Here is a 22,566-nt window from a genome sequence, read left to right as displayed (position 1 = left end):
CAGCAAAGAAAATACAATTTTATGCATCAGATATTTTCAGATGGGCTTAATGCAACATGACATTGTTCTTGATCTCGAGTTGAGCGTCGGCTGCTGCAACAACTCTCCAATGTGCCCGATGCGTGGTAAGCCTTTTGGAAAGCGCTCAAATGAAGGTCACTAAAGTCTGTGTGTGTGTGTGTGTGTGTGTGTGTACGTGCATGTATGGGTGCTCACTCCGACCCAGATTCACCAGTGCAGTGGGATACTGTGCCAACATGTCGATTCATAGGCACGTAGGAAAAAGCACAGTCACATTCATACAGGAGGTCAGACCACAGAGCAGGGAAAGGTCAGGAGGGTGTCCCGGTGAGAGGGGGATTATGCAGGACGGTCGTGTGCTCACTGGAGCGCTGTTTAAACAGAGGACAGGCAGAACCTTTCACCTCTTGTATAGAGCATGGACTGTGTAAAAATAATGGAGCTAGCCACTGTGACACCACCCACTGGTTTTTGGACTCCTGTTTTGACTGTTTTGGCTTTATTTTCCAGCCCCTGAGGTTGCTGCCGGCCATAAACTAGGCCTTGTGGGGTTAATTATTGTTAATAAAAACATTCTGTTTTCTGCGTGAGTCACGTGTGTTATTATTCCTTTGTAATCTTCTTGTGTATCTGTGTGTCCCCAAACCAGGTAGGCTACAACATCAGTGCCCAGACAACCTGTTAACCCCCACAGGATTTCAGCGCTGCTGTGTTCCTGTCGGGGCTTGTAACACTTTCACAGTAACATCTCACTGGATGCTGCTGCCCTGCACAACAGACTTAAAGAAAATATTACTATGATTTCTAGTTTCTCACATTCCCTTATGTAACTTCATTACTAGTGCAAATAAAACAGCTAGCACATTACTAGTGGCGGTGGGAATCACCAGAGGATCCACAATAAAATATCATTGCAATTTTAAATTTATTGCAATATTCTGAGTATTGCGGTAAAAAATATTGCGATGTATCATGAGTTATTACCTTTTTTTCAACTGTAAATTATGTCCTCTAAGGAAAACTTTATCTTATTAGATAGACCGTTCATCTCACTTTAGCCATTTTCTGCAGCAGCAAAATGTATCTAGTAGACTGAGAAAGCAATTTATTTTATTATTCTAGCAGGCTACCTAAAGTTTCATTTGTATTTGTAATATTAATAATTTCTATGATAAAAAAATCATCGATACAAAAGACAATACAATATTGACACAAAAATATCACGATACTATGCTGTATCGATTTTATTCCCCCTTTCACAGTTCAGTAATGCGCGAGCTGAAGACTTGCAGAAATCTAACCTTTCAAAGTGCTTGAAATGTCCAAAAATGTACACATTAATTTATAACACCAATAATATATCCACTTGGAACAGCTATTGTAGCAAGAAAAATAGTATTTAATGCCAAATTGAAATGTACTGGAGCCACCCTTTTTGGCAATGATACAATATTTACATGCTTACTCCTGGTCATTGGTTAATGTTTTGAATGTCTTTTTTTTGTGCACTTCCCCCTCCCTCCATTTTATTGGGGTGGAGGCCAAAATTTCAGATAGACAAACGAAAGCCATCTGCATGATACCACCACAGCAAAGTGAGAAAATATTCTTTGTATTTTGGATGAACCAACCCAAATAATCTGTGCTGTGACTGAACCCATTAATTCAATGTTTTCCTGAACGTTACAATTTCTTGGTATTTCTTGAGCATAATATGATAAAAAAGTGGAGTAACTTATGAACCTTTGGCCGAGGATGGTTCAGTAATACATTTTTGAGGCTTTTGTTTGGGGATATTGCCTCACATTAAAATTACATTTTTCTTTTAAAGGTTATCCTCTTGATCTTTTCATAAAGCTACCCTTGTTATTGCACCTCTAACAGCGTTCAGGATCTAATATCGAGGGGCTTTTGTATATTGCTATAAAAGTCAGCGGTCAATATATCCTTATCTTATTTTCATATATCGCTCCAGTCCAATAAGATAAGGCAGTGATATAAAACAGAGAGCAGGAGCCAAATTTGGACATGTGTAATGAAAAAATCACTTTACCTTTAATAACAACAGGAGAAAAGGAGACAGAGGAGCGTGGTCAGGAGGAGGAGAGACATAGGGAGGCAGCTGAGGTAGAAGGACAGACAGGCAGACAGACATTACTTGTTTAGCATTGGAAATGAGTAGCAAAGCAGGAGGCAAATTTATGTAGGGTCAGGTGTGCCTGTTCAGCAGTAATAGGCAGTGAGAGTGCTCTACCCAGTCCCCCATCACACCCAAACATGCACGTCCAGAGTCCAGCAGGATGTGGTGAACGTGCTGGAACTCACAGGCCCGACATTACAGCAGAAACGTGGGACGATCGCTGTGTCAGGCACAGCTGTGTGTGTCTGCATGCATTGGTGCTGATAAATACTCAATCAGGATGGATCAAACTCAGCGTAGCAAAGTCTGTTTATAGCTCTTGGGAAGTAGTACTACTACATATGTAAAAAAAGAAAGTTGTACAAAGCCTTTAGTAGCTCCAGACAGAGCTGCAAAAAGTCTGATAAACTGCCTCAAGTGATGTCAGTGGAACACAAGGGCGAGGGCTGAACACGAGAAGTTAGAAAATGAAAGAAATAAAATCTGGAGGTCCTAAGTGATGGCAGTGTTGGCTGCCATTGGGGCATCATTCATCCCGAGTCTCAGATGAGTCCGGCAGCGGGATGCAGCCTGACTTACTTCCTCTGGTGTGCCAGGTTTGGGCCCATGCTGGGCTAGGTCATTTTCGATATTGGCTTAGTAATGGCAGTGTCAGTAGCTGGAATCAGGCCAGTTTATTTGACCCATTGCTGGGGCATTACGTATCTCAAGTCTCAGCAGAGATGGGCCACTTGTTTTGCGAACAGACGTATTTCTCTAGGCGTGCTGAATTTGGATCAGTGCTGGGCCAGATCATTTTGATTGCTTGGATGTAAAGCCCACTCCTCATCTCTATTTGAAGCGAGCAGCTCAAGGCTCCATTAGTCACTATTAGCATCTCCAACAGAACTTTCAATGGCCGAGGTGCATTGTTGGTTATTCATTCATTCATTCATTCATTCATTCATTCATTCATTCATTTTCCATCCATCCATCCATTTTCATCCGCTTATCTGGGGCCAGGTCGTAGGGGCAGCAGGCCAAGCAAAGCACCCCAGACATCCCTCTCCCTGGCAACACTTTCCAGCTCCTCCTGGGGGACCCCAAGGCGTTCCCAGGCCAGACGAGATATGTAATCCCTTCAGCGTGTTCTGGGTCTTCCCCGGGGCCTCCTACCAGTGGGACGTGCCCGGAACACCTCCAGCGGGAGGTGCCCAGGAATCATCCTGATCAGCTGCCTGAGCCACCTCAACTGACCCCTTTCAACGCGAAGGAACAGCGGCTCTACTTCGAGCTCCCTCCGGATGTCCGAGCTCTTCACCCTATCTCTAAGGCTGAGCCCAGCCACCCCACGGAGGAAACTCATTTCCTCAGCCATCACATCATTCATTTTCCGTAACCACTTATCCTGTTGGGCGTCACAGGGGGGCTGGAGCCTATACTGGCTGACACTGGGCAAGAGGAGGGGTACACCCTGGACAGGTCACCAGACTATGGCTGACACATAGAGGCAGACAACCATTCACACTCACATTCACACCTACATGTCTTTGGATTGTGGGAGGAAGCTGGAGTACCGGGTGAAAAGCCACACTGGCAACATGCAAACTCTACACACATAGGGGGCTACCCCCAACCCTGGGTTCAAACTAGGAACCCTCTTGACATGAGGCGACAACGCTAACCACTCTTCCACTGTGCCGCCCAATAGTGGTGATGTAGATGCCAAAAGAATGCAGGAAATAAAGAAAATATCTGTGCTTCTGCTAGACCAGTTTTTAGACTCTTTTGGTCCATCATGAGTCTGACTATGTCATAGGAGTGCAATGCGTAATGGGTGGTGTAGCCCTCTGAATTCAAGTCTGCTGTATTTATATGGCAGATTGCTAAACTACTTCAAATTATTCAGAGAAGTAAATCACCGCCTCTCTCCTGCTCAATAAAAATCCAAGTCTTGGCATGAAAATATACCGAAGAAATGCAGCTTACTTCATTAAGGCAGATCACTTCTTGGCTCCAGTCCTTTCGTATATTTAAAATGCGACTAAACTCAAATCAAGTGAAGTTAAAACTACCGTTCCCCTGCCAATCACTAATCAGCATGTTCTGTAACCCAGTTAAGTGCATGTGTAGTGCACTGCATGCTGTTTCTGATGCTGATGCCATCTGAACATCACTTTTCCCACAACCACCAGTATCACGACCCCTGTCAGATTAAGCAGCAGAGTAGAAATGTGTGTGTAGAGAGAGATGCCATTGTATACAGTTCATAGCCTTTACTGTACCTACAATACAATACAAATGCAAAAATATCAATGTCAGTATTTACATTTCCTCGGTCTGAGGTAAGTTACTATTCAAAGATCGGTGCTTCTTTCGCAGTACACATTTCCCACCCACTAACACCTGACTCTTTCTATTCGGATCATTTTTCATGCCTTTTCCCTCCTTTTGAATCTCATGCATTAGCCAGTTTCTAACCGCTTCAATTCCATTATCACCTCTCCCTCCCTCCCCCTCACCCTCTTTTTCTAAATCTAATCCCCTGTCCACCCAAGACACCATCAGCAAGCCCACCCTAATTGCAGGCAACAGATTCTTTATGAGAATGCGATTCTGCTGAGAGGAGGAAAAACAATGGAAGCAAATGCTGTTTCTATTGATCAGCCGGTGTCTCTGTCCTCCCCGCAGCCGGCTGTGTTTACTGTTCCCGTTCAGAGGTCTGATATGTCATAAGATTTAGTGGCCCGGGTGCACATATTAGCCTCTGCAGGAAGAAATTTCAGTAGATGAGCAGAGGAAAGCATGGCTGTAAATACAGGCTGCTCTCCTCGCCAGACACACACGGTTTCATAAGTCGTCTGGACGAGCGTCAAACATGGCCATTAACTTCTGGCCCGCAGACAACAGTGCCAACAACACAGAGGGCAAGTCTGAAGAAATTTATCACTCTCCTTCAAACATGGAGAACGAGCAGCTTGGGTGTTGGACCTCTGAGGGTGATACCGCAGTATATCATATCATAGGACTCAAATTAAAGTGTGTGGTGACAAAGGACAGATCAACAAGTGGAGGAGAGGAGAGGAGAGGAGAGGAGAGGAGAGGAGAGGAGAGGAGAGGAGAGGAGAGGAGAGGAGAGGAGAGGAGAGTTCACAAAGCATAATAAAATGACTCATTTTCAGTGAGTATTCAATGACTCATGTATGTTTTCCTTTCTACCCGCTCTTTTTCATGGGCCCTGTGTGCAGGCACTGTGATGGATCGCCTCACCTCTAGTGACAGTTAATCTATAGAAGTAAATCAGACTGGGGCCGAGGCCAAAGGACAGCCGGAGTGGGCTACAGGTACACTGCCCTGCTGGTCTGCTAGCCCTCGCTGCTCTCCACAGCCTATCAATAACTCTAATGATGATGGACGGCCAGTTAGATTAACTTTTCACACTGTTACCATGTCCTATCAGTCACGGAGGCCAGTGGACTGGGGGAAACGAATGTTAGCTTGTCACAGCGTTTGCATTTGCATGGGACAAATTACAGACTGCTAATCACCAAATAAGAGGATCTTCTGGATGTCCTCAGCAATCAGAGGTCAATCCAGCACACGCAGCCTTTAACCCCTGGGAGTAAAGGTAGAGGTTATAGGTGGGAGAGAGCGGTGTTGGTTGGGATTGGGTATCGACATGAATTAACCTTCCATTAGTCACAGACTATTTGAACAGTAATGAATACAATGTGATCCTTGAACATATGCAGGTGTTTGCTAATATGCTAATAGTTTAAGAATGTTTTTAGAGCCTAACCTGAATGTAAAAGGCACAGTTTTGTAAAATGTATAAGAAGTGCATTCTCCCATTGACTGTTGGAACAGCTGGGATACTAAAAAAAATTAAAATTAAAATTAGAAATTAAAAAAAGAAAAATTGCTGTCTTAATTTAAACATCTTATATGAGAAAAAGAAAACATTTGTAAAATTATAATTTTTTTTTTTTTTATAAATTACTGAGATATGGAATTTGTCTGTCTTCTCAGTATTCATTTCAGTGGCAGCTATCAGCGAAATGTGGTTACTATAAGCTACATGTAGCCTAGTCTGACTCACCTGATGAAGGCTGCAGCTATAAGCCTGCATTGGACCGCTGATTTTGGCCACCATTTTCCACTGTCTGTGTATTACAGTTTCCAAGCCCTCTTCGCTACGGGAAACAACCTCTGAGCTTACAACCTACACACTGAAATGGGAAGTTTTGAGGAAGATTTGGATTGTGTAGTAAGGCAGGCCTGCTATTTTCTTTCTGAAAATTGTTGTTAAGATGTACAATGAATTAAACAACTTGTGAACGCACCTTGGAAAAGCCCAGACTCCATCTTTCCAGGACTCTCATTTCTGATGTTAATCCGTTTTCTGGCACGGCCAGTCCAAGTTGATTTGCCACATCTTGTAACTTTGGCAGTAGCATGCTCCAGATACCTTGACCTCACATGAGCTTCTGTGACATTGTCATAATAATGTTCTGCCAAATACAGCCAGCAATTCGTCTAGGGTTTTAACGGGTCTTGTGAGTTCCTTTCAGAGCTAAAGTATAGTCACACTTCACCTCTAGGGCACCAATTATCAAATTATGTTTGTCTTTTTAATCACTAAAATTTTAAATACACATTGACATACATTTTTTTTTCCTGCAGGGCCATTTTAATGACAGTGCTCACCTCCTCATATGCAAATATTCCATAATCCAATATAAGTTCATCTGGACACTATTTTGCCAGGCTTTGTCACTGTATCCGGCATCATTGCATGTAGTTGTACTAAAACTCATTCCCCTGCGAAAAACACGTCCTCAAACCTTCTATCTGAAACACTTACTACAACCGACAGCACAACAACATGATGCTCCAAATGTGAGCCCTCCTCGGCTGCAGACGCTGGCTGTAGCGCTACATTAACTAAACAACCAAAACTGGATTTTAAACAAGGCTACAAAGACGTAATGATGCTTGCGGCTGGATATGTTGTGGATGAAATGCTGCTCCACGAGTGAGTAATAGTGAGAAGGTCTCCAGTTTGAGGCTGAAAGTAAAGACGGTGTGGCTGAGAATGCGCTTGGGGAATGATGTAGGTGGAGCTGCTGTCTGACTTGGTAAAAAGGCACTGTTGGAACTGTCCCCCTGTCCCAATCAAATCTCCTCTCCCCTAATGTCTAATACGTGTATGTGTGTTTGTGTGTGTGTATCCGCACACTATGGTTGGTTTGCTTTCTCTCTCTCCGTCAGCGTGACAGGCAGATGAGGTTGTGAATAAAGAGTTCCATCGTCTCATCAATAGTTATCAAGGTCAGGGTCAGAGAGACGGACAGGTAAGGTGATTTATTATTGGAGGCAGAAGGTGAAGCAAAGTTGGGAAAGGTGAGGCGTACAACAAGGAGGAATGAAAAGCCTGGAGAGGAACACTGGGGATCAAACAAAGTGACTGACCCAAGGACAAAAATGCAGAGACACCTGTACATGACGCAGTGCACTGGGAAGCTGGAAGTCAGATGTTTACACACACACACACACACACACACACACACACATACACACACAGAGGTCACTTGTTTGGGTGATTTTAAGTCCACTAATCAAACATGTTCGACATGTCCAACTTGCACAAATTATCAGCAATGCTTTAACAGCCTCATTAAGGATTAGTGATGTTAGATAACGCAAGGATTTGGGACTTGGATGACCTGTGATAAATCATAGTTCAGCTCTGCCAATTAGCCCAAAGTTCTTCTTCTTCTTTTTCACATGGCTCTCTTTATTGCATGACTGTGTGTGATTAAGTTTAATCACTCAATTTATTAGTTGAAGATTTATAGTGCAGAACCCCGCAACATAAGTCACATTAATATACTGTAACTTGTGTGTTCCTCGGCTCGCAGTGTTTCCTTGCAATCCCCTGTCAAATTACACAAGTGTCAGGCTGACATAGTTAATCCACCGCACTGTTCTCATGAGAATCCTGCAGGCTAATCGTGCTTCAAAGAATAATTGCAGTCATTTAACAGCAATGCGTAAATGGTGTTTGATAATATGAGTTCATTTTCCCCACAGACTCCTATTTCCCTGTGATACTCCACACCCTACTTTTTGCCAGGGGCAAGGACTCTGCTGTGGGGTCCGCTGATTGCTTGTGAATGTTTATACTACTATGTGATTGGGGTCCTTAGTGTCACATGTGTATGGAGACCCCTGTGTGTTTCAACTTCCTTTAGGCACCAGTAGGAAATATTGGTAGTAAGTGTATTTTTACTCTAGCATCATATTTCCAGAAGCATTGATAGCTTGAGAAATTTCAGGTTGAGAGAGCTGTGTCTGTCTCTGTGTGTGTCTGTGGTCGTGGCAACTCCCTCACTCTCCTGGGTTCCTGATTACATTCATTCAACTCACCTGCTCTCTGCTGCTCACCTGAGAACCATCCAGTAATCAACCCTGCAGCATGAAACACCAGCTCCCCCTCTCCACTCCTCTTCAGATCGTGGAGTCTACCACAGTAGTCATGCTTCAGGCTGTTTTTGAGTTGTGCGTTCAACCTAGATTTGTGCTTGTGTACCTTTTTTCGTGGATACTTACCATGTGTTTTCAACCTAGTCTACTTCCCTGCCATCAACCCTCTCTCCTCAGCCTCTAAACGCCTGGATTTTCCTCCCACATTCATTATCCTGGCAATAAAACCCCCTTTTTACCACTTTCTTGTGTTCTGCGTTTGGAGTTCACCTTGTTAATTGAAACAGTTAAATTTGTATTTGCAATATTAATAATTTATGTGATTAAAAAAACCCATAACAATACTTGGCGTCCATGTTTTGATACAATATTGCCACATAAAATATGTGATACCATGCTGTATATATTTTTCCCTCATGCTTAACATTTACCATTTTCACCAATGTTAGTGTAACCTGTTAGCATGCTAATATCTGCTAATTTGCCTTTATTTTGTTCATGTGTCTAATTATTTTTAATTGGTCAAATGTCAGTCAAAACAATTTAATTTAATTTAATTCAATTTAATTTAATCTTATTTAATTTAATTTAATTTAATTTTATACTTTTATTGGTTTTAACTCATGTAATTATTTTCAATTGGTCAAATGTCAGTGAAAACAATTAAATTCAATTAAATTTAATCTAATTTAATCTTATTTAATTTAATTTCATTTTATTCTATTTTATCTAATTTTATTTTATTTTATTTTATACTTATTTGATGGTTTTAATGTCTTATATTCTTGCTGGTCAGTTGTTGATTTTTTTAAATGACTTAAAATTTCAATCCAGCCAAATGTTGCTGAGGTATTTTATTCTGGACCAATGCTGTGGATTTAGACATTGTCATTCCAAAAGGCATGCTGCTGTTGCATCAGTTTTTGTTTTTCCTCATCTTCCTCCTCCATCTTGGATGCTCCCTAAGCATCTCACTTCTCTTTTTCACATCCATGCATAATTTCTTCTCTCTCCGCATCCATCCACCCATCCATCCATCCGTACAAAGGCCAATCAGGTGACTAGAGAGATGTTTACTAAGGAGCAGCATAAAAGGCGTGACACAGAGTCAGTGTGGTGGGGCCTGGAGTGACGGATAGTACCAGGGCTGCCTGGCGGAATAAATAGAGGCATTAGCAGATCTACAGATGGCCCATGCCACTGCTGGCTTACTGGCCTATGAAATGTGTAGCATGGCAGTGTCCAGGCCCTCACCACACTGTGATGAATGACTTATATTCCTCCGTGAAGCATATTAAAGTCAGATCGCATGATGGATAGCAGGCAGAAGACAGCGGGAAAGGAGGGGAGGAAGGTAGGAGAGGGAGGATTAAGGAAATGGGGGAGAGGGTTTTTGATAAAATATGTAAAGGGAGGAAATTAAATCCCAGACAAAAATATCAAAACTGCCCCCCCACCCTCCACCCCCACCTTCTACCTTCCATTTCTAGTGACTGATGAGGAGAGCAGAGGCAATTTTGAATTTTTAATGAGTCCCCTTTAGGCCCCAGCACCATGTCTGGTCTTTGTATGTCCCTTAGTCTCAGCAGAAAGGTTCTTGTGCACTTGCTTCACTTCACACAGTTCAGGTGCGCACCCAGAGGCAATTTCAGATTTTACCCATGACCCATAAATCTCATTCACAGCTTTCCTCGGGTACCCATGCACCGCTTAGCTCTTTAATAGAATTAAATTCAACTAAACTGCAGTGCTGCCAAAATGTTTCTAATCAGTTGAAACTAAAATCAACCAAAAAAAGAAATTATTATCTTTCTGTCTGAGAAAAAAGCAGCTTTTACATAGCAGTCTTTGCATGTTTTTTAGGTTCCTTCAACTTTACTAGAGATGGACCATAGGAATGATCCTCTTAGTTTCTCCTCTCTAAAACTTTTCAAATTTCTTAGTTAGCACTGTAGAGTTTTGTCCACACTTAAAGGGAAACTTCAATAATTTTGAACCTGGACCCTTTATTCCATGTTTTTGTGTTTAAAGTGGGATGTGTCAGCTCTATGCAGAGCCTGCGCTGTAGCCTACACCCATGGCCTACGCTGTTGTGAGCGTTTGTGTGGTGGTGGTGTGTCTGTGTCACTCTGCAGTTACACCTCCAAAAGACTAGTCAGTGGTGGAGGTTACTGTGAAGTGCTGTAAAGTTTAGTTGATTAAAAACACACATTAAACATGACTTAATAGAGACAATTTCAAACACAAGTACACAAATCAGCTTCACTATAACACATTCACAGACATTTGTTTTTATCTGGACACATTTTCCCCACAAATACAACATGCTAATGTTTTTAGCACAAGCCTATGGTGTTTTACATTGTATAAATTAGCCTAGCATGGAGCACGAAGATTTCCTCTACTCATATGAAGCCAAGGACAACAGCAACATTTAACAAAGGTAAAGTTACAAAATTCAGCTCCATTACAACTCACAAGGTTCACTGACAAAACAACTGTCTTATATGAAACACGATTTCCAAATAGATATAACATGCTAACGTTATTAGCACAAGCCGGGTCCATGTCATTGGTTCGACAACCCACACCATGATCTTTTCCTGACCCTAACCAAGTGGTTTTTGTGCCTAAACGTAACCAGACCTTAACCACAGGGCGTCATAATGATTTCGGAACGGACTTTGGAACAATGAGTTTAATATGGTCGGAACAATGGGCTGTCGAACCAATGGGCAGTTCCCGCACAAGCCTATGGCATTTTACATTGTATAAATTAGCCTATAGTGACGAGCGGAGATTTCCTCCACTCATATGAAGTCAGGATAAATGAGACACAAGACTTTTAATGCTATTTTTGTGGACGCTTTATTGTCTTCACAATTTATTGTGTCTTATCTGTGAAACAAAAGTGAAATGGTTTCAGCTTACAAAACTAGACAGTAGGTCTGCCTCGCCATAACGTGTAGTTACTTTTCTGGGGAGGTGCACGTCAGGCTATGATGTAGGTTATGGCATGGGCTTTACGTCTACGCAAAGCCTATTTTTAAATGTCAAACAACATTAAAATTTCTCGTGTGGACATTGACTTTATGACATTTTGCAGATGTTGGATTTCTTTGTTTTTATGTCAGGATGACTTTGGCATGAGACATTTGGAAGATGTTGAATTTTGATTACTTAACAACACAGCTTGATTACAACATATCAGCGTCCTCTGTCGTCAGTATTTTCTATTAATAGACATTGAATTTTTGTCACACAACCTATATTCAACCAAAATCAACTTCTAATGCGATTGTGTCAGGCTGATCTTTTGTCAATACTGGACCAATTTAAAAAAATGTTGTCTCCATAAGTCACAAGCCACAAAAACATGGGGAAAAAGGCTCTGTGATGAAACATACTGGAGTTTCCCTTTAACACTGAGTTATTGAAGAAGGTTGCGGTGCTTTTGTCTTTTGTCTTGCAGTAAATCACTAGAGTACGTCATACTGGAGCTAAATACCACTGGGAGCCAACCAGACCTTTTCAACACTAAGTACAGGCTTTCCTCACCATGTGTTAATGTGGTGTTCCCTCCTGACGTGAATCATTACAGGTACAAATGAGTCAGACACAAACACAGAGGTAAACACTTGGAAAGTTCTCTGGGAAGTTCTCTCCAACTCCAAGTCTTAAATAAAACAGGACTGAGTTAAAAAATATTTGTGATTTAAGATTTTTATGAATTTATTAATGATATGAAAAAACCATAAATGAATGAATATGGTGATTCCAGAATCAAGAGAAAATTATGAATTCATTATTCTGTCATCATTCATGTCCACCATCACTTCATTTTTTAAAATGCTCATAATTACATGCAAAATTTCCATTTTCATTAGTCGGCTGTCATCACAAGCTCGGTCCAGTAATTGCTTTTTCACTGTGCTGATGTGAAGTCAGTGTGATGAGTGGACATGCTGTTTAATGCAGGCTGGATGCAGAGCAGCACTGACGGTGAAGCGATGCCGGCTCGCACATGTAATTTCCTGTCTCGCTGTCTGTGTGGCTCGGGAGTACTGCACTCGTCTCCTCTCCAGTGTCAGTCGGCCTCCATCAGCCGATTGGCGGAAGTCAGTCACTCAGCTGATCGAAACCTGATATCTTCACTGGTGTAGGAGAAACTCTGCGTGGCGTTTTACCTTCAATATTTTAAGGTGTTACATGGATTAGAAGAGATTGATCCCTGACCTTGTGTGTTTAATCACTGGTGTAGGTTGGTATTGACTTATTGGACTTCAAGTGAAGAAGTGAAGGGTTAAACAGGCCATACAGACTCATCGACCGAGTGAGTCCCCATGAGAAAGTACAGTAAGTGTTAAAAGGAGTCATAAGTACGTGTGTGCGTGTGTGTGTGATACTGTGGAGCAGCATATCTTGTAAAAAATGCAAATGACAAATTTGAAAGTGATGCATTGCAGCACCATGGCTGGTTGCCTTTCTGGCAAGGCTTATCCCTCATTTGTTATTAATATATTTACTATTTGTTTCATTAATTTATAGGAATGATCAATCACTTTAAATGTAGCCAGAATTAATCCTCTGGCGATGCTAATCGTGTGGAGAAAATTTGAAACGGTGCATCATCAGTCAACTGGCTCCATCAGACTCTGTTATCTGAACCAAGTGTCCTCTCATTTTAATTTAATTCAGTCCCCCCCCCCCAGCCCCTCCGTCTCTCTCACTTGCTCTCTCTTGTTCTCCTAGAAGGAAAATTACACCATGAGTAGCAGTACAAAATGATTTTGGCAGCCCAGTCTGACAAACTCCTCCAATCACTGTCTACTTCTGCAGCGTGATCAGACCTTTACAGCTTTACACTTAATTTCCAAAGCTCATATCAAACGGTCATCAATCATTTTGCTTTAAGTTTGGGAATAATAAATACCCCCGGGCTCAGAATCACACCACGCACAGAAAAAGGGGAACTTGTTTTCTCACTCCACTCAAGGACTGTTTACTACTGTTGAACATCCATGCATAATTAAAGCTCTTATGAATAACTAAGCGTCATGCATTTAACCACATCACGCTCCTGCTGGGGACAGAAAATAAATCCTCAGAATGCTCTCACCAAGGTCAGGGGTTGAGCTAATGTCTCATTAAAAACTCATTTTCCCACCATGCTGTTGAGGGTGAATGGGGAGTGATGGACAGCCTCAAGGTATTGATCTGTAGTTGTTGCATTGAGAGGGGAACTCCGCCCACATTGTACACCAAAGTTTGTTTACAGGTCTTCTGGAGTCTACTACAGCAGATAAAGGGGAAAAAGTAGTTTGAAGCCTTTTGTGGCTCCACAGGGAGCTGCGGAAAAACAGTGAACAACTGGGGCATTTCTGAGGCTGAAGGCTACAAGTCTGAAAATGGGAAAAATATGGAGGTGTAGAGTTGAAAAGAAGTGAGCTTACCAGACCTCTGTAGCCTGCTCCTCATCTTTACTTGAAGCTACACACCTGAATCTACCACCGAGGGACTCCCTAAAAACTTGGTGTTCCACCTGAATGGGCGTGATTTTGCAGGACACAGCAATGAGCACTTTAGTAAGCTCTGTGACCGTCATACTTAACAAGATAATTTGCGTGCACCTTTGTTAACATGCAGATACTGCTTTTAATGTTTTTTTAAAAATAGTTTTATTGATCCCGGGTGTGGGAGCCCTTCTGTGCAGAGTTTGCATGTTCTCCCTGTGTCAGCGTGGGTTTTCTCTGGGTACTCCAGCTTCCTCCCACAGTCCAAAGACATGCAGGTTAATTGGTGACTCTAAATTGTCCGTAGGTGTGAATGTCAGTGTGAATGGTTGTCTGTCTCTATGTGTTAGCCCTGTGATAGTCTGGTGACCTCTCCAGGGTGTACCCTGCCTCTTGCCCAGTGTCAGCTGGGATAGGCTCCAGCCGCCCCTGCGACCCTCAAGAGGATAAACAGTTAGAAAATGGATGGATGGATGGATATTTATTGATTTGGATGATTGTGTACATGTATGTGTTGTGTATTTACTGTCTATTTTCTATTTTTTATATTTCAAGTATGGCATAGCAAAGTTTGTTGTACTTTTTGTGCAATGACAAAGTCTGTTTTATTCTATTCAGAACACAAATCCTGAATTATTTCAGTTTGATGAAAATAAGAAGTTGGACTGAGTGTACTAGTTTTATTTTTAAAGTCTGGAAAATAAGGCAAACTAGACTGAATAAATCACACATACAATTTGAAAGCAGTTTATTTGGTACATGTCAAGCATGAGGACATATCAACCCAGTCTCACTCCGAAGTCGTCGAAATCCGGCACTTGGGCAGTGACTTGTAGTGTCAGACACTGACGAAAAAAGCCGTCCAACAAACACTGACTTTGACTCAGGAGAGCAGTGTTCACAGCCCGTAAGATTATTAAGCCAAACGCTGTTCTGTTTTTCCTAAATCTAACCACATGCTTTTGTTGCCTAAACCTGACCTTGTGTGTTAATTGTTGGAGGAAAAAAATATCAATTTGTGTTGTACTGACATAGTGCCTTTATTTTGAAAGAGACTGTATGTAAAAATTTCCTGTAAAAACAGAACTGTATTTTGAAAGAAGACAACAGACAGAACTTGACAACTACTACCTGAAAATGGACATAAGGCAAATATATTTCATATATGTTTATATATATCAATATATTTTTAGGGAGTCCCCTACAACCAAAATGTCAGCAGCCAAGTTGCATTGTGGGTAATATAGGCACCAGGTTTTGGACAGAGACAGAATAACTCTGTTTCTTCTGCATCGATTTCGTTGCAGTCTGTTCATTGCAAGTGCTACAGTGTAATAGGAGTGCAATGTTAAATTGGTGGAGCACTCTTGAAATATGAAGGAGAAAATGAACATCAGTGAAGATCAAAAACACACACTGTATTATATTACCTCATAGTGATGGTGGGTTTGTTTGCCACAATAACTGTACAATCAAAGTGCCATGTTTACATCTGAGTTGCTTAGTTATTCTGAGCCACACACACACACACACACACACACACACTCACACTAAGCTAAGACCTTGGATCAACCTGGCCAGACATTTTACAGAGTAATTAAACAAAAATAGAATATTAAATTGACCGTGAAGTGTGGAACAGCGAAGAGGAGCTGGTCGGGGACTGATAGGTGAAAGTGTGTGTGTGTATGTGTGTGTGTGCGTCAGGGACTGGGACGTGGTGTGCGAGCTTGCACAGTGGTGGCACTGGGACAATTCAGGGTGAGGCTGTGAAAGTGCATGATGAATGTTGCTCCATAGCCATGACTGAGGGGGAACGATTAAACCCTTTTCACCGATCACCTCCCCTGCAGCCTGCGGGAAACCACCGGGGACACGTAGCCTCTGCTCTCTGCCGCCCCGACAGCAGAGGACACACAAAGACACACACATATACACACACACACACACACACATTCAAACAGTTTTCCAGCTGCTGATCTTTCTTGGTTTAACATCAAACATATACAAATATCAGCAAAGCTGAATCACTCTTTGAAAAGTGTTTGAAATTCTGAGTTCATAGCTACGTGTAATTAGACATCTAATCCTCCTCTGGTTCAGAATACGTGTCAATGCATGGTGGAAAATATGCTGATCGAGCACTGTGTTTCAGCCAGGGAAGCATTTTTGCTGAATTTCATTTATATTTGCGCGTTTAGTCTATGTTTTTATTCAACAGCTCACGATGGATGAGTTAAATGTTGTGCTCAGGAGCGCTTTGGTACCACACATGGTCTGCTGGTGCACCCACAGTGTTCCTTTTCAGGGACCAGACCTGTGTCCTTCTGATGTCAGGACAGTTTCTCTACACTCAATTTAGCAAGGTTCCTCTGTACTACTCAATCAGCCAAACCCCTACAGTAAAGAGCACACACACACACACACACACACACATACACTTATACACACTAACACACCACAGGGGAACTGACATGGCTCTGAAGGTCACTGGCTACAAAACAGCGCTGATTCCCAGAGGTTTTAATGACTTTCAGACACCCTGTTGACTTTTCCACTTTCACTTTGAAAACAGCGGCCACTGATTTTTCTGCATATTATTGTGATAATCCATGTGCTGGTGTTCGACATGGGAGGGATTACTGCCATGAGGGAAAGCTGACTTGAGGGAGGAGGAGAAAATTGTCACGCTTGGCATGAAAACCCCCCCTCACACATACTCCGTCATCACAGCTGCACAGTTTGCTCACAAAAAAGTCTGCATATGGTGTAATGCCTAATTGGGTTTCTACTGTAAATATGAGCATGATTAGATTGTGTACGGTTTATTTTGGTGGTGAGAATGCTCGAATTGTTGTGGGATATTTTCAGAAAGTAATTTCCACTGCTGTCAGTCACACAATGCCACACAGTGCTCCGAGGTTTGACTGTCAGCACCACGGAAACCACTTTATTTGGTAACGTTAACAGATAGTGTATTAGAGCGGATTTTGTGCTCCAGACTGATGATTAAGTAAACAATGCTGAAATCTCATCACAGACTTCTTTACTGTAACGCTTTGTAAGTTGAAGAAAATCTCAGCCTTATGTAAAACCCCTAATCTGCTGCTGAAACACAACACAGAACCGGACGGATTAACTTTTAGAGAAATCACAACTATGTGTTCAGATGAGAGAAAAGGGGTTTATTATTTGCTTACATGTCGAGAAAAGTAAATGGCGTCTGGTTGGTGTTGTGTTGGCTCGAAAGGTTAATGAGGTGCGTGTTTGCTCGGAGGAGAGGAGACAACGACGCTCTTTACGGAAGAGGAGGCGTTGTACGCCTGAGGGGCCACCATAATGACACCCCTCAGATCTCATTATCAGGCTTATTGATTGGTCATGGCCACCTGCCCCTCCACCCACACACACACACACACATACACTCAGACGCACATAATCACACCCACAAAAACAGAAAAGATGAATTTTTCACTTGTGTACAGGAGCATTATGCACGCACAGACAAAATCATACACATATCCCTTTCAGGTTAACAAGCCGGCAGATTTTAATCAACATGCCAGATATGGGCTCTCCACCTCCATTCACACGCTCTTACACACACCCACACATTTGGACAAACACACCTGGGAAAGTGACACACTCCACATTCGTAATGTACTTGCGCACACCAACACATCCACTCCACAGAGGATGAACACACACTTATGCGCACTTTAAAATACATGGACATTTTCAGCCCCTGATGTGAAGCTGCCATTTTGTTCCAAGAGAAAATTGCTTTAATTAGAATTAGCGCAGTGATAATAGATGTACGTCCAGCTGGGTTGTCAAAGGTTTGAACACTCCGCAGTGTCAGCCCACACACTCTCGCCATCGTGAGATGAACCAGCGGGGAATATTTGACATTGTTCAGTAACATGTCCTTCCTGCAAACTGTTGGCTTCCACTCAGAAACTAGTGAGATTAAACAGAGGAAATGTACAGACAGGTGACCAATTAAAAGAAAAACCAACATAAAGTGTTTTAGTAAGCTGCTGGGCCGCTACCTGATGCCAGAACAACTTCAGAATGCCTTGGCATCAAGTCTACAAATCTCTGGAACTTTACCACAGGGATGAAAACCATTCTTCCAAAAGTTATACCGTTATTTGATGTTTTGATGATGGTGGTAGGGAGTGCTGGGTGCTTTCAGACCCAGAGTTGTCTCCTTTGGTCTGAATCAGGGACTAATTTTGTTACAAAGTTGCATATTTGCCTAGAGTTAGTTTGTGTTCTCATGGCAGCATTTACAAGTGGACCAGATAAAATGCCTTGCTTTAGAAAGCTGCTCTTGATTGGTCAGAATTTCCATGCGGGAAAAATCCAGGAAGTAAACAAAACATTGAAGAAGAGTACACTTGCAGGATAAATGTGACACTTTCTAATGTCACAATGGAGGGACGACTACGCAGGTTGATTTTAGCGCTGGTCATCGTGGACTGTATTGCTGTCATTGCTCATTTTAGTCAAACCATACAGTTTGAAAACGAGGCGCGGCTCCAACTAGAAAACAATCTTTTGATGCATTGGATGTGGTGAATGTGCATATTAAGGCAGTACAGGAGGAGGTGCACATTAATAATCCTCCAGGACTGTAACATGCTCATGTTTAACCCAAACAATGTGTCATGTGACTGCAGTTGGTTCAGATTGAGGTTGGAACACGTTCTCACCACAAATGAACTGCACCAGAGTTTATTTGTAACCACCCCGAGACCACCTCTTCAAGAAGGTCTCGGCCTAGTTGCTTTAGTGCGTGTGATTGCTGTTTTCACACCTGCCCAAATGAACTGCACTTAGGAGGCAAACGAACTTGAGTTCAATTGAACCACACCAAACAGAGCAGGGTGAAAGCACCTCAAGGGCGCTGACTCACCAAGCCGACAGTTGGCTGTCAGTCAATGTCGGGCCGTTAGTGAGCATCTATGACCCTATAGTTTTGGTCATGTGTCAAGTTGAATCGGCATTGGAGATGATGGAGCCCGTCAGTAAATGACATAACTTGGATTGGCAGTTCAGCTCAGCACATGAGAAGAAGAATGGAAGCAAATAAATGACTGTCAAGTCAAGTGGCAGTGAGATTGAAACATTTATTTTGGGTAAGATTATATTTTTATAGCCATTGAGTCCTTTTGCAAGAAGGGCTTTAATTGTTTGTGTTATTGTTCACTTGCTCACGGTAAATATCCATTGTTCTTTCAACACTGGGTTGTGTTGTTAATGTGCTAACTGGCAAACTAGAATCTTGAATCTGTCCTAGTCTTCCAGTTTTCCTTTTTTGAATGACGAATACAGACTGCCTGTTGGTATGGAGAGTTATTTCCTCTCATAGGCGCAAAATCTACATGCTAGTTGGCCGTCAGCTGTAGTCTTTGCGATGTGTTCAAGTGCAACTTTTTGGCAGAGACACATATGACATAGGGCAACGCAACAGTCGGCCTTCATCACAGTTGGTTCTTTTGATGTGTCTGGGCCTTAAAATGTGGTCCAAAATCTCCGTCCAAAATCTCCCATAGATATTCAGTTGGATTACATTTGGCCACAAATCATTTTTATACACACTACAGAGCATGACTGGGTGTTAATTGTTTAATTTTACCGTGCAGTGACTCTGTGTGGAAGCATCTGTTTTTGTTATTTCTCCTAATTTCTCTTGTTTACCTTTAATTTATGACCCATCTGTATATTGGAGGAAACAAAACTCTTAACACCTCAGTTTGGGTTGGTTTGCATCTTTTGTTTCCAACTGGACACGTTACACATTTTCAAATTCTGTCCCTCTGCCACTCGCTGATGAACCACAGTAGAGAAAAATCACATTAGAGTCCTACAGTAGATGCAGTGGTTTGGTAATATTTCCAAATGGAGCATCAGTGAGCTCTTATTTCTTGGCAAAATAATGTTCCAGGAAGCAGTTTGGCAAAAGTCCATTATCAATTACATAACTACTGTAGAGGTGAGTCTGTCAGGACCAAAAGAATTACAGCAATAAATCTGATTAAAGTCTCTCCACACGTACACAACGTCTGCCGCTGCTTTCTTGCTCCCGTTTCCCACCTGCCCCGACACTTGGGCCCTGACCCACTCTACTGGGAGCATGGGCCAAGTGCCAGTAGCACCTGGCAGTGGGGTGGAGGGCTGGCAGCAGGTGGCAACAGACTGCACAGATGCCACTGGTTCCCCCACATGGACACCACATGGACTGGAAGAGCAGGAAGAGGGCAGAACATGTCAGGTGGAGTTTAAGGAATGGAGGGAGGAAGGGATGAGGTGTATAGTCGGGAAAGAATGAGCTGAGGAGGGGAATGAAGAGATGGTGTGGATCAGCGTGGTGGAGTAACTGAGAGGACAAGGAGTGCTTTTTGCGTTGTGCTTCAAGACTTTCAAGGTTGTTGTTTTTTGCAGTGGTTCAAAATGGAGGTGTGAGCTCACTTGAAACTCCATGGCAACACTTTTAAGGTGCCTCTTTCAATGGAAGCACTTTGAAAGAAGTGGAATAGGAGGATGTGACTTAAGCTGCTTTCAAGAACAAAATGGTTTGAGACAAGAGGAGAAACGTGGATGAGCCATTTGTATGACGTCACATTAACTGTGAGACGCGCTCAGGTGTTGGACTGTTTCTACATCACAAGCTTTGTGTAACAGAACCGCATAAAAAAGCTTGTTTATTATTATATTTATTTCATATATTATATATTATTTCACAGAGACACAGATAGATTTTCATCATATTCCTGCACCACATGCACATTAAAGGCCTGCAGTGTTTTGATGTTACAGTCTAGTCTGGGCTGTGCAGTAGACAGTTAAAACAACGACACAAAGTCATTAATTGTCAGTTAATGGCACCCCAGGAAGCACCCACTCATTGTGTGTCTGTGAAGCACAATATTGAGTTTATCCATGCAGAGCACAGTATGTAATATTGCTGTAACTGTACTTAGTGTACACATTATATCTTTGGATTATTTTAATCATGTCACCATACTATTTTTTGATGTTACAGAATACTGTGGAAAGATGTATATTTAGCAAGAGTAACTTGCATAATTAAGTTGTATTATTACATACGCTACAGTAATTATTCCTTTACAATTTATGGCACTTGTGCTGTTATTTTATTTATAATTTTTCATGTGTACATTTCAGTTGCTATTTCATGTCCTATTAGCCTCAAGTAAGAGAAAGAGTGACTACTTCCTACCTGCCATTGTTTTATGGGGGACAGTTGGGTTAAAGAGAGAAACTGTATGTAAGCTGTCTTGCCATATATTGGTGTGAATTCAAGAAGATAAGGAACTGCTCGTTATTTATGAGAAGGGAGGGGGTAGTGCAAAATGGTAGCCTGGAAATCCAGACTCAAATCTAGAAAGAATTTGAGTCTGGCCCTCACCGATACACCCTTCCTACCTAAGAGGCAGCACTAACTGAGGCATATTAAATGCTGCCGCACGCAGTTGGATAGCACGATGGCCAGTCAGAGCAAAAAACAAGGTGACATATTCATTGCACTAAGCCCCATTTGTTTGCCGACCAGTGGGGCTAACTGATATATTATGCTTTTGCCGTATCCCATCGGCAAAACAGCAAAAACGTCCTTCCTGGAAACGAAGGCTTCTAGGGCAGTCTTCTGTTCCTCTCTCAAGGAAAAAGATAGGTGTTGTTGGCTAAGTGTTTCTTCCAAAGCTAAATTGAATGGACACGGTTCTTCAGCAGCTGCCATCTTGGCTGTTTACTTTTTGACTCCTACGGCGCAGCGCTGTCATCATCATGTTACGCCCGCCCAGAGCCCGCCTCTGCCAGATAGACTGAGCTGATTGGTCCGATGGCGATTCAGCAGGCTCTGCTCGTGGGGGCCAGATCCCCGTGCAGAGCAAATTCGAATTTGGCATCTGGATATCCAGGTTAGTAAAATGGGGGATGCACTTCAAAAAGGGACTTTGTCAATTTTCAACCAGCTTTGTTAACAATGTTGGTAGTAAATGAACTGTGGTAAACTTCCCTCCATCTAACCAGGGCCTGGATATTCCTCACCTTGCCCCCAAGCGAAACTTTGTTGATGTCTGATGATGGCTACTTCCATTAGGATAACGTGCCATGTCACAAAGCTCAAATCATCTCAAACTGGAGAACTGAATGAGGGCAGCATGGTGGTGCAGTGGTTTGCATTGTTGCCTCACAGCAAGAGGGTTCCTGGTTTGGACCCAGGGTGGGGGATTCAAACCCATGGTGGGGGAGCCCTTCTGTGCAGAGTTTACATGCTCATCCTATGTCAGTGTGGGTTTTCTCTGGGTACTCCGGCTTCCTCCCGCAATCCAGAGACATGCAGGTTAGGTTAATTGGTGTGAATGTGAGCGTGAATGGTTGTCTGTCTCTATATGT

The 22,566-nt window shown here is 42.4% G+C and overlaps 1 protein-coding gene across 1 annotated transcript in view; it reads left to right on the top strand.

The window, feature by feature from the left end:
* The window catches only part of lsm7 (LSM7 homolog, U6 small nuclear RNA and mRNA degradation associated), a 284,833-nt gene that overhangs the window by 78,867 nt on the left and 183,400 nt on the right, over window positions 1-22,566 (top strand). The gene's annotated exons all lie outside the window — the stretch shown is intronic.

This window comes from Epinephelus lanceolatus, chromosome 6, assembly GCF_041903045.1.
Source record: "Epinephelus lanceolatus isolate andai-2023 chromosome 6, ASM4190304v1, whole genome shotgun sequence".
Classification (NCBI taxonomy): Eukaryota; Metazoa; Chordata; class Actinopteri; order Perciformes; family Serranidae; genus Epinephelus; species Epinephelus lanceolatus.
Note: the sequence above shows the minus strand (reverse complement) of the source record. Positions and strands in the feature narration are given on the sequence as shown.